Genomic DNA, 12,532 nt, shown 5'->3' on the forward strand with positions numbered 1-12,532 from the left:
TCTATACTTAAAATTAAAAAAAAATAATAATAATATGATGATGAAAAGTGAAAGTAAAACGAATGGTGAGAGCGCGGATCGAACCTACGACCACCTGTTCGCAGGCTGACACTCGGACCACTAGGCAACATACCATCCGCTGGGAGGTCGAATTTAAAGCCACATGTTTATTTATTTATTTTCATTCTATAATGGTGCAAATCCATGCATGAAAGCCATGTGTATAAGAGAAGGAATGAGTCTGCGCATGCCCAGAGTCTCTGACCGAACTGAGACTTTTATTTGTACAATTTCTTTATTTTGGAAGTATTTTTATATATAATATTGAAATCTTTGTTAATTCTGTTCAAAATTTTACTTCCTGAATAGAAAAATAATAATTTTCTCTATACTTAAAATTAAAAAAAATAATAATAAAATGAAGAAAAGTAAAACTAAAACGAATGCAGAGAGAGAGGATCGAACCTGCGACCACTTGTTCACAGGCTGACACTCGGACCACTAGGCAACATACGATCCGTTGGGAGGTCGAATTTAAAGCCACATGTTTATTTATTTATTTTCATTCTATAATGGTGCAAATCCATGCATGAAAGCCATGTGTATAAGAGAAGGAATGAGTCTGCGCATGCCCAGAGTCTCTGACCGAACTGAGACTTTTATTTGTACAATTTCTTTATTTTGGAAGTATTTTTAAATATAATATTTAACTGTTTTTAAACTCTGGTTAAACTTTTATTCTTGAAAAGAAAAATAATAATTTTCTCTATACATAAAATTAAAAAAAAATTATAATATGAAGAAAATTAAAACTAAAACGAACGCAGAGAGAGAGGATCGAACCTGCGACCACTTGTTCACAGGCTGACACTCGGACCACTAGGCAACATACGATCCGTTGGGAGGTCGAATTTAAAGCCACATGTTTATTTATTTATTTTCATTCTATAATGGTGCAAATCCATGCATAAAAGCCATGTGTATAAGAGAAGGAATGAGTCTGCGCATGCCCAGAGTCTCTGACCGAACTGAGACTTTTATTTGTACAATTTCTTTATTTTGGAAGTATTTTTAAATATAATATTGAACTGTTTGTAAACTCTGGTTAAACTTTTATTCTTGAAAAGAAAAATAATAATTTTCTCTATACATAAAATTAAAAAAAAATAATAATATGAAGAAAAGTAAAACTAAAACGAACGCAGAGAGAGGATCGAACCTGCGACCACTTGTTCACAGGCTGACACTCGGACCACTAGGCAACATACGATCCGTTGGGAGGTCGAATTTAAAGCCACATGTTTATTTATTTATTTTCATTCTATAATGGTGCAAATCCATGCATAAAAGCCATGTGTATAAGAGAAGGAATGAGTCTGCGCATGCCCAGAGTCTCTGACCGAACAGAGACTTTTATTTGTACAATTTCTTTATTTTGGAAGTATTTTTATATATAATATTGAAATCTTCGTTAATTCTGTTCAAAATTTTACTTCCTGAAAAGAAAAATAATAATTTTCTATATACTTAAAATTAAAAAAAATAATAATAAAATGAAGAAAAGTAAAACTAAAACGAATGCAGAGAGAGAGGATCGAACCTGCGACCACTTGTTCACAGGTTGACACTCGGACCACTAGGCAACATACGATCCGTTGGGAGGTCGAATTTAAAGCCACATGTTTATTTATTTATTTTCATTCTATTATGGTGCAAATCCATGCATGAAAGCCATGTGTATAAGAGAAGGAATGAGTCTGCGCATGCCCAGAGTCTCTGACCGAACTGAGACTTTTATTTGTACAATTTCTTTATTTTGGAAGTATTTTTAAATATAATATTGAACTGTTTGTAAACTCTGGTTAAACTTTTATTCTTGAAAAGAAAAATAATAATTTTCTCTATACATAAAATTAAAAAAAAATAATAATATGAAGAAAAGTAAAACTAAAACGAACGCAGAGAGAGAGGATCGAACCTGCGACCACTTGTTCACAGGCTGACACTCGGACCACTAGGCAACATACGATCCGTTGGGAGGTCGAATTTAAAGCCACATGTTTATTTATTTATTTTCATTCTATAATGGTGCAAATCCATGCATAAAAGCCATGTGTATAAGAGAAGGAATGAGTCTGCGCATGCCCAGAGTCTCTGACCGAACAGAGACTTTTATTTGTACAATTTCTTTATTTTGGAAGTATTTTTATATATAATATTGAAATCTTCGTTAATTCTGTTCAAAATTTTACTTCCTGAAAAGAAAAATAATAATTTTCTATATACTTAAAATTAAAAAAAATAATAATAAAATGAAGAAAAGTAAAACTAAAACGAATGCAGAGAGAGAGGATCGAACCTGCGACCACTTGTTCACAGGTTGACACTCGGACCACTAGGCAACATACGATCCGTTGGGAGGTCGAATTTAAAGCCACATGTTTATTTATTTATTTTCATTCTATAATGGTGCAAATCCATGCATGAAAGCCATGTGTATAAGAGAAGGAATGAGTCTGCGCATGCCCAGAGTCTCTGACCGAACTGAGACTTTTATTTGTACAATTTCTTTATTTTGGAAGTATTTATATATATAATATTGAAATCTTTGTTAATTCTGTTCAAAATTTTACTTCCTGAAAAGAAAAATAATAATTTTCTCTATACTTAAAATTAAAAAAAATAATAATAAAATGAAGAAAAGTAAAACTAAAACGAATGCAGAGAGAGAGGATCAAACCTGCGACCACTTGTTCACAGGCTGACACTCGGACCACTAGGCAACATACGATCCTTTGGGAGGTCGAATTTAAAGCCACATGTTTATTTATTTATTTTCATTCTATAATGGTGCAAATCCATGCATGAAAGCCATGTGTATAAGAGAAGGAATGAGTCTGCGCATGCCCAGAGTCTCTGACCGAACTGAGACTTTTATTTGTACAATTTCTTTATTTTGGAAGTATTTTTATATATAATATTGAAATCTTTGTTAATTCTGTTCAAAATTTTACTTCCTGAAAAGAAAAATAATAATTTTCTCTATACTTAAAATAAAAAAAAATAATAATAAAATGAAGAAAAGTAAAACTAAAACGAATGCAGAGAGAGAGGATCGAACCTGCGACCACTTATTCACAGGTTGACACTCGGACCAGTAGGCAACATACGATCCGTTGGGAGGTCGAATTTAAAGCCACATGTTTATTTATTTATTTTCATTCTATAATGGTGCAAATCCGTGCATGAAAGCCATGTGTATAAGAGAAGGAATGAGTCTGCGCATGCCCAGAGTCTCTGACCGAACTGAGACTTTTATTTGTACAATTTCTTTATTTTGGAAGTATTTTTATATATAATATTGAAATCTTTGTTAATTCTATTCAAAATTTTACTTCCTGAAAAGAAAAATAATAATTTTCTCTATACTTAAAATTAAAAATAATAATAATAAAATGAAGAAAAGTAAAACTAAAACGAATGCAGAGAGAGAGGATCAAACCTGCGACCACTTGTTCACAGGCTGACACTCGGACCACTAGGCAACATACGATCCGTTGGGAGGTCGAATTTAAAGCCACATGTTTATTTATTTATTTTCATTCTATAATGGTGCAAATCTATGCATGAAAGCCATGTGTATAAGAGAAGGAATGAGTCTGCGCATGCCCAGAGTCTCTGACCGAACTGAGACTTTTATTTGTACAATTTCTTTATTTTGGAAGTATTTTTATATATAATATTGAAATCTTTGTTAATTCTATTCAAAATTTTACTTCCTGAAAAGAAAAATAATAATTTTCTCTATACTTAAAATTAAAAATAATAATAATAAAATGAAGAAAAGTAAAACTAAAACGAATGCAGAGAGAGAGGATCGAACCTGCGACCACTTGTTCACAGGTTGACACTCGGACCACTAGGCAACATACGATCCGTTGGGAGGTCGAATTTAAAGCCACATGTTTATTTATTTATTTTCATTCTATAATGGTGCAAATCTATGCATGAAAGCCATGTGTATAAGAGAAGGAATGAGTCTGCGCATGCCCAGAGTCTCTGACCGAACTGAGACTTTTGTTTGTACAATTTCTTTATTTTGGAAGTATTTTTAAATATAATATTGAAATGTTTGTTAACTCTGGTTAAACTTTTATTCTTGAAAAGAAAAATAATAATTTTCTCTATACTTAAAATTAAAAAAAATAATAATAAAATGAAGAAAAGTAAAACGAACGCAGAGAGAGAGGATCGAACCTGCGACCACTTGTTCACAGGCTGACACTCGGACCACTAGGCAACATACGATCCGTTGGGAGGTCGAATTTAAAGCCACATGTTTATTTATTTATTTTCATTCTATAATGGTGCAAATCCATGCATGAAAGCCATGTGTATAAGAGAAGGAATGAGTCTGCGCATGCCCAGAGTCTCTGACCGAACTGAGACTTTTATTTGTACAATTTCTTTATTTTGGAAGTATTTATATATATAATATTGAAATCTTTGTTAATTCTGTTCAAAATTTTACTTCCTGAAAAGAAAAATAATAATTTTCTCTATACTTAAAATAAAAAAAAATAATAATAAAATGAAGAAAAGTAAAACTAAAACGAATGCAGAGAGAGAGGATCAAACCTGCGACCACTTGTTCACAGGCTGACACTCGGACCACTAGGCAACATACGATCCTTTGGGAGGTCGAATTTAAAGCCACATGTTTATTTATTTATTTTCATTCTATAATGGTGCAAATCCATGCATGAAAGCCATGTGTATAAGAGAAGGAATGAGTCTGCGCATGCCCAGAGTCTCTGACCGAACTGAGACTTTTATTTGTACAATTTCTTTATTTTGGAAGTATTTTTAAATATAATATTGAAATGTTTGTAAACTCTGGTTAAACTTTTATTCTTGAAAAGAAAAATAATAATTTTCTCTATACATAAAATTAAAAAAAAATAATAATATGAAGAAAAGTAAAACTAAAACGAACGCAGAGAGAGAGGATCGAACCTGCGACCACTTGTTCACAGGCTGACACTCGGACCACTAGGCAACATACGATCCGTTGGGAGGTCGAATTTAAAGCCACATGTTTATTTATTTATTTTCATTCTATAATGGTGCAAATCCATGCATGAAAGCCATGTGTATAAGAGAAGGAATGAGTCTGCGCATGCCCAGAGTCTCTGATTGAACTGAGAATTTTTTTTACAATTTCTTTATTTTGGAAGTATTTATATATATAATATTGAAATCTTTGTTAATTCTGTTCAAAATTTTACTTCCTGAAAAGAAAAATAATAATTTTCTCTATACTTAAAATAAAAAAAAATAATAATAAAATGAAGAAAAGTAAAACTAAAACGAATGCAGAGAGAGAGGATCAAACCTGCAACCACTTGTTCACAGGCTGACACTCGGACCACTAGGCAACATACGATCCTTTGGGAGGTCGAATTTAAAGCCACATGTTTATTTATTTATTTTCATTCTATAATGGTGCAAATCCATGCATGAAAGCCATGTGTATAAGAGAAGGAATGAGTCTGCGCATGCCCAGAGTCTCTGACCGAACTGAGACTTTTATTTGTACAATTTCTTTATTTTGGAAGTATTTTTAAATATAATATTGAAATGTTTGTAAACTCTGGTTAAACTTTTATTCTTGAAAAGAAAAATAATAATTTTCTCTATACATAAAATTAAAAAAAAATAATAATATGAAGAAAAGTAAAACTAAAACGAACGCAGAGAGAGAGGATCGAACCTGCGACCACTTGTTCACAGGCTGACACTCGGACCACTAGGCAACATACGATCCGTTGGGAGGTCGAATTTAAAGCCACATGTTTATTTATTTATTTTCATTCTATAATGGTGCAAATCCATGCATAAAAGCCATGTGTATAAGAGAAGGAATGAGTCTGCGCATGCCCAGAGTCTCTGACCGAACTGAGACTTTTTTTTGTACAATTTCTTTATTTTGGAAGTATTTTTATATATAATATTGAAATCTTTGTTAATTCTGTTCAAAATTTTACTTCCTGAAAAGAAAAATAATAATTTTCTCTATACTTAAAATAAAAAAAAATAATAATAAAATGAAGAAAAGTAAAACTAAAACGAATGCAGAGAGAGAGGATCGAACCTGCGGCCACTTATTCACAGGTTGACACTCGGACCACTAGGCAACATACGATCCGTTGGGAGGTCGAATTTAAAGCCACATGTTTATTTATTTATTTTCATTCTATAATGGTGCAAATCCGTGCATGAAAGCCATGTGTATAAGAGAAGGAATGAGTCTGCGCATGCCCAGAGTCTCTGACCGAACTGAGACTTTTATTTGTACAATTTCTTTATTTTGGAAGTATTTTTATATATAATATTGAAATCTTTGTTAATTCTGTTCAAAATTTTACTTCCTGAAAAGAAAAATAATAATTTTCTCTATACTTAAAATTAAAAATAATAATAATAAAATGAAGAAAAGTAAAACTAAAACGAATGCAGAGAGAGAGGATCAAACCTGCGACCACTTGTTCACAGGCTGACACTCGGACCACTGGGCAACATACGATCCGTTGGGAGGTCGAATTTAAAGCCACATGTTTATTTATTTATTTTCATTCTATTATGGTGCAAATCCATGCATGAAAGCCATGTGTATAAGAGAAGGAATGTGTCTGCGCATGCCCTGAGTCTCTGACCGAACTGAGACTTTTATTTGTACAATTTCTTTATTTTGGAAGTATTTATATATATAATATTGAAATATTTGTTAATTCTGTTCAAAATTTTACTTCCTGAAAAGAAAAATAATAATTTTCTCTATACTTAAAATAAAAAAAAATAATAATAAAATGAAGAAAAGTAAAACTAAAACGAATGCAGAGAGAGAGGATCAAACCTGCGACCACTTGTTCACAGGCTGACACTCGGACCACTAGGCAACATACGATCCTTTGGGAGGTCGAATTTAAAGCCACATGTTTATTTATTTATTTTCATTCTATAATGGTGCAAATCCATGCATGAAAGCCATGTGTATAAGAGAAGGAATGAGTCTGCGCATGCCCAGAGTCTCTGACCGAACTGAGACTTTTATTTGTACAATTTCTTTATTTTGGAAGTATTTTTAAATATAATATTGAAATGTTTGTAAACTCTGGTTAAACTTTTATTCTTGAAAAGAAAAATAATAATTTTCTCTATACATAAAATTAAAAAAAAATAATAATATGAAGAAAAGTAAAACTAAAACGAACGCAGAGAGAGAGGATCGAACCTGCGACCACTTGTTCACAGGCTGACACTCGGACCACTAGGCAACATACGATCCGTTGGGAGGTCGAATTTAAAGCCACATGTTTATTTATTTATTTTCATTCTATAATGGTGCAAATCCATGCATGAAAGCCATGTGTATAAGAGAAGGAATGAGTCTGCGCATGCCCAGAGTCTCTGACCGAACTGAGACTTTTATTTGTACAATTTCTTTACTTTGGAAGTATTTTTATATATAATATTGAAATCTTCGTTAATTCTGTTCAAAATTTTACTTCCTGAAAAGAAAAATAATAATTTTCTATATACTTAAAATTAAAAAAAATAATAATAAAATGAAGAAAAGTAAAACTAAAACGAATGCAGAGAGAGAGGATCGAACCTGCGACCACTTGTTCACAGGTTGACACTCGGACCACTAGGCAACATACGATCCGTTGGGAGGTCGAATTTAAAGCCACATGTTTATTTATTTATTTTCATTCTATAATGGTGCAAATCCATGCATGAAAGCCATGTGTATAAGAGAAGGAATGAGTCTGCGCATGCCCAGAGTCTCTGATTGAACTGAGAATTTTTTTTACAATTTCTTTATTTTGGAAGTATTTATATATATAATATTGAAATCTTTGTTAATTCTGTTCAAAATTTTACTTCCTGAAAAGAAAAATAATAATTTTCTCTATACTTAAAATAAAAAAAAATAATAATAAAATGAAGAAAAGTAAAACTAAAACGAATGCAGAGAGAGAGGATCAAACCTGCGACCACTTGTTCACAGGCTGACACTCGGACCACTAGGCAACATACGATCCTTTGGGAGGTCGAATTTAAAGCCACATGTTTATTTATTTATTTTCATTCTATAATGGTGCAAATCCATGCATGAAAGCCATGTGTATAAGAGAAGGAATGAGTCTGCGCATGCCCAGAGTCTCTGACCGAACTGAGACTTTTATTTGTACAATTTCTTTATTTTGGAAGTATTTTTAAATATAATATTGAAATGTTTGTAAACTCTGGTTAAACTTTTATTCTTGAAAAGAAAAATAATAATTTTCTCTATACATAAAATTAAAAAAAAATAATAATATGAAGAAAAGTAAAACTAAAACGAACGCAGAGAGAGAGGATCGAACCTGCGACCACTTGTTCACAGGCTGACACTCGGACCACTAGGCAACATACGATCCGTTGGGAGGTCGAATTTAAAGCCACATGTTTATTTATTTATTTTCATTCTATAATGGTGCAAATCCATGCATAAAAGCCATGTGTATAAGAGAAGGAATGAGTCTGCGCATGCCCAGAGTCTCTGACCGAACTGAGACTTTTTTTTGTACAATTTCATTATTTTGGAAGTATTTTTATATATAATATTGAAATCTTTGTTAATTCTGTTCAAAATTTTACTTCCTGAAAAGAAAAATAATAATTTTCTCTATACTTAAAATAAAAAAAAATAATAATAAAATGAAGAAAAGTAAAAATAAACGAATGCAGAGAGAGAGGATCGAACCTGCGGCCACTTATTCACAGGTTGACACTCGGACCACTAGGCAACATACGATCCGTTGGGAGGTCGAATTTAAAGCCACATGTTTATTTATTTATTTTCATTCTATAATGGTGCAAATCCGTGCATGAAAGCCATGTGTATAAGAGAAGGAATGAGTCTGCGCATGCCCAGAGTCTCTGACCGAACTGAGACTTTTATTTGTACAATTTCTTTATTTTGGAAGTATTTTTATATATAATATTGAAATCTTTGTTAATTCTGTTCAAAATTTTACTTCCTGAAAAGAAAAATAATAATTTTCTCTATACTTAAAATTAAAAATAATAATAATAAAATGAAGAAAAGTAAAACTAAAACGAATGCAGAGAGAGAGGATCAAACCTGCGACCACTTGTTCACAGGCTGACACTCGGACCACTAGGCAACATACGATCCGTTGGGAGGCCGAATTTAAAGCCACATGTTTATTTATTTATTTTCATTCTATTATGGTGCAAATCCAAGCATGAAAGCCATGTGTATAAGAGAAGGAATGAGTCTGCGCATGCCCTGAGTCTCTGACCGAACTGAGACTTTTATTTGTACAATTTCTTTATTTTGGAAGTATTTTTAAATATAATATTGAAATGTTTGTAAACTCTGGTTAAACTTTTATTCTTGAAAAGAAAAATAATAATTTTCTCTATACATAAAATTAAAAAAAAAATAATAATATGAAGAAAAGTAAAACTAAAACGAACGCAGAGAGAGAGGATCGAACCTGCGACCACTTGTTCACAGGCTGACACTCGGACCACTAGGCAACATACGATCCGTTGGGAGGTCGAATTTAAAGCCACATGTTTATTTATTTATATTCATTCTATAATGGTGCAAATCCATGCATGAAAGCCATGTGTATAAGAGAAGGAATGAGTCTGCGCATGCCCAGAGTCTCTGACCGAACTGAGACTTTTATTTGTACAATTTCTTTATTTTGGAAGTATTTTTATATATAATATTGAAATCTTTGTTAATTCTGTTCAAAATTTTACTTCCTGAAAAGAAAAATAATAATTTTCTCTATACTTAAAATAAAAAAAAATAATAATAAAATGAAGAAAAGTAAAACTAAAACGAATGCAGAGAGAGAGGATCGAACCTGCGACCACTTATTCACAGGTTGACACTCGGACGACTAGGCAACATACGATCCGTTGGGAGGTCGAATTTAAAGCCACATGTTTATTTATTTATTTTCATTCTATAATGGTGCAAATCCGTGCATGAAAGCCATGTGTATAAGAGAAGGAATGAGTCTGTGCATGCCCAGAGTCTCTGACCGAACTGAGACTTTTATTTGTACAATTTCTTTATTTTGGAAGTATTTTTATATATAATATTGAAATCTTTGTTAATTCTGTTCAAAATTTTACTTCCTGAAAAGAAAAATAATAATTTTCTCTATACATTAAATTAAAAAAATAATAATAATATGAAGAAAAGTAAAACTAAAACGAACGCAGAGAGAGAGGATCGAACCTGCGACCACTTGTTCACAGGCTGACACTCGGACCACTAGGCAACATACGATCCGTTGGGAGGTCGAATTTAAAGCCACATGTTTATTTATTTTTTTTCATTCTATAATGGTGCAAATCCATGCATGAAAGCCATGTGTATAAGAGAAGGAATGAGTCTGCGCATGCCCAGAGTCTCTGACCGAACTGAGACTTTTATTTGTACAATTTCTTTATTTTGGAAGTATTTTTATATATAATATTGAAATCTTTGTTAATTCTGTTCAAAATTTTACTTCCTGAAAAGAAAAATAATAATTTTCTCTATACTTAAAATAAAAAAAAATAATAATAAAATGAAGAAAAGTAAAACTAAAACGAATGCAGAGAGAGAGGATCAAACCTGCGACCACTTGTTCACAGGCTGACACTCGGACCACTAGGCAACATACGATCCGTTGGGAGGCCGAATTTAAAGCCACATGTTTATTTATTTATTTTCATTCTATTATGGTGCAAATCCAAGCATGAAAGCCATGTGTATAAGAGAAGGAATGAGTCTGCGCATGCCCTGAGTCTCTGACCGAACTGAGACTTTTATTTGTACAATTTCTTTATTTTGGAAGTATTTTTAAATATAATATTGAAATGTTTGTAAACTCTGGTTAAACTTTTATTCTTGAAAAGAAAAATAATAATTTTCTCTATACATAAAATTAAAAAAAAAATAATAATATGAAGAAAAGTAAAACTAAAACGAACGCAGAGAGAGAGGATCGAACCTGCGACCACTTGTTCACAGGCTGACACTCGGACCACTAGGCAACATACGATCCGTTGGGAGGTCGAATTTAAAGCCACATGTTTATTTATTTATATTCATTCTATAATGGTGCAAATCCATGCATGAAAGCCATGTGTATAAGAGAAGGAATGAGTCTGCGCATGCCCAGAGTCTCTGACCGAACTGAGACTTTTATTTGTACAATTTCTTTATTTTGGAAGTATTTTTATATATAATATTGAAATCTTTGTTAATTCTGTTCAAAATTTTACTTCCTGAAAAGAAAAATAATAATTTTCTCTATACTTAAAATAAAAAAAAATAATAATAAAATGAAGAAAAGTAAAACTAAAACGAATGCAGAGAGAGAGGATCGAACCTGCGACCACTTATTCACAGGTTGACACTCGGACGACTAGGCAACATACGATCCGTTGGGAGGTCGAATTTAAAGCCACATGTTTATTTATTTATTTTCATTCTATAATGGTGCAAATCCGTGCATGAAAGCCATGTGTATAAGAGAAGGAATGAGTCTGTGCATGCCCAGAGTCTCTGACCGAACTGAGACTTTTATTTGTACAATTTCTTTATTTTGGAAGTATTTTTATATATAATATTGAAATCTTTGTTAATTCTGTTCAAAATTTTACTTCCTGAAAAGAAAAATAATAATTTTCTCTATACATAAAATTAAAAAAATAATAATAATATGAAGAAAAGTAAAACTAAAACGAACGCAGAGAGAGAGGATCGAACCTGCGACCACTTGTTCACAGGCTGACACTCGGACCACTAGGCAACATACGATCCGTTGGGAGGTCGAATTTAAAGCCACATGTTTATTTATTTTTTTTCATTCTATAATGGTGCAAATCCATGCATGAAAGCCATGTGTATAAGAGAAGGAATGAGTCTGCGCATGCCCAGAGTCTCTGACCGAACTGAGACTTTTATTTGTACAATTTCTTTATTTTGGAAGTATTTTTATATATAATATTGAAATCTTTGTTAATTCTGTTCAAAATTTTACTTCCTGAAAAGAAAAATAATAATTTTCTCTATACTTAAAATAAAAAAAAATAATAATAAAATGAAGAAAAGTAAAACTAAAACGAATGCAGAGAGAGAGGATCGAACCTGCGACCACTTATTCACAGGTTGACACTCGGACCACTAGGCAACATACGATCCGTTGGGAGGTCGAATTTAAAGCCACATGTTTATTTATTTATTTTCATTCTATAATGGTGCAAATCCGTGCATGAAAGCCATGTGTATAAGAGAAGGAATGAGTCTGCGCATGCCCAGAGTCTCTGACCGAACTGAGACTTTTATTTGTACAATTTCTTTATTTTGGAAGTATTTGTATATATAATATTGAAATCTTTGTTAATTCTGTTCAAAATTTTACTTCCTGAAAAGAAAAATAATAAT

Source organism: Argiope bruennichi, chromosome 11 (genome assembly GCF_947563725.1).
Source record: "Argiope bruennichi chromosome 11, qqArgBrue1.1, whole genome shotgun sequence".
Taxonomy (NCBI): Eukaryota; Metazoa; Arthropoda; class Arachnida; order Araneae; family Araneidae; genus Argiope; species Argiope bruennichi.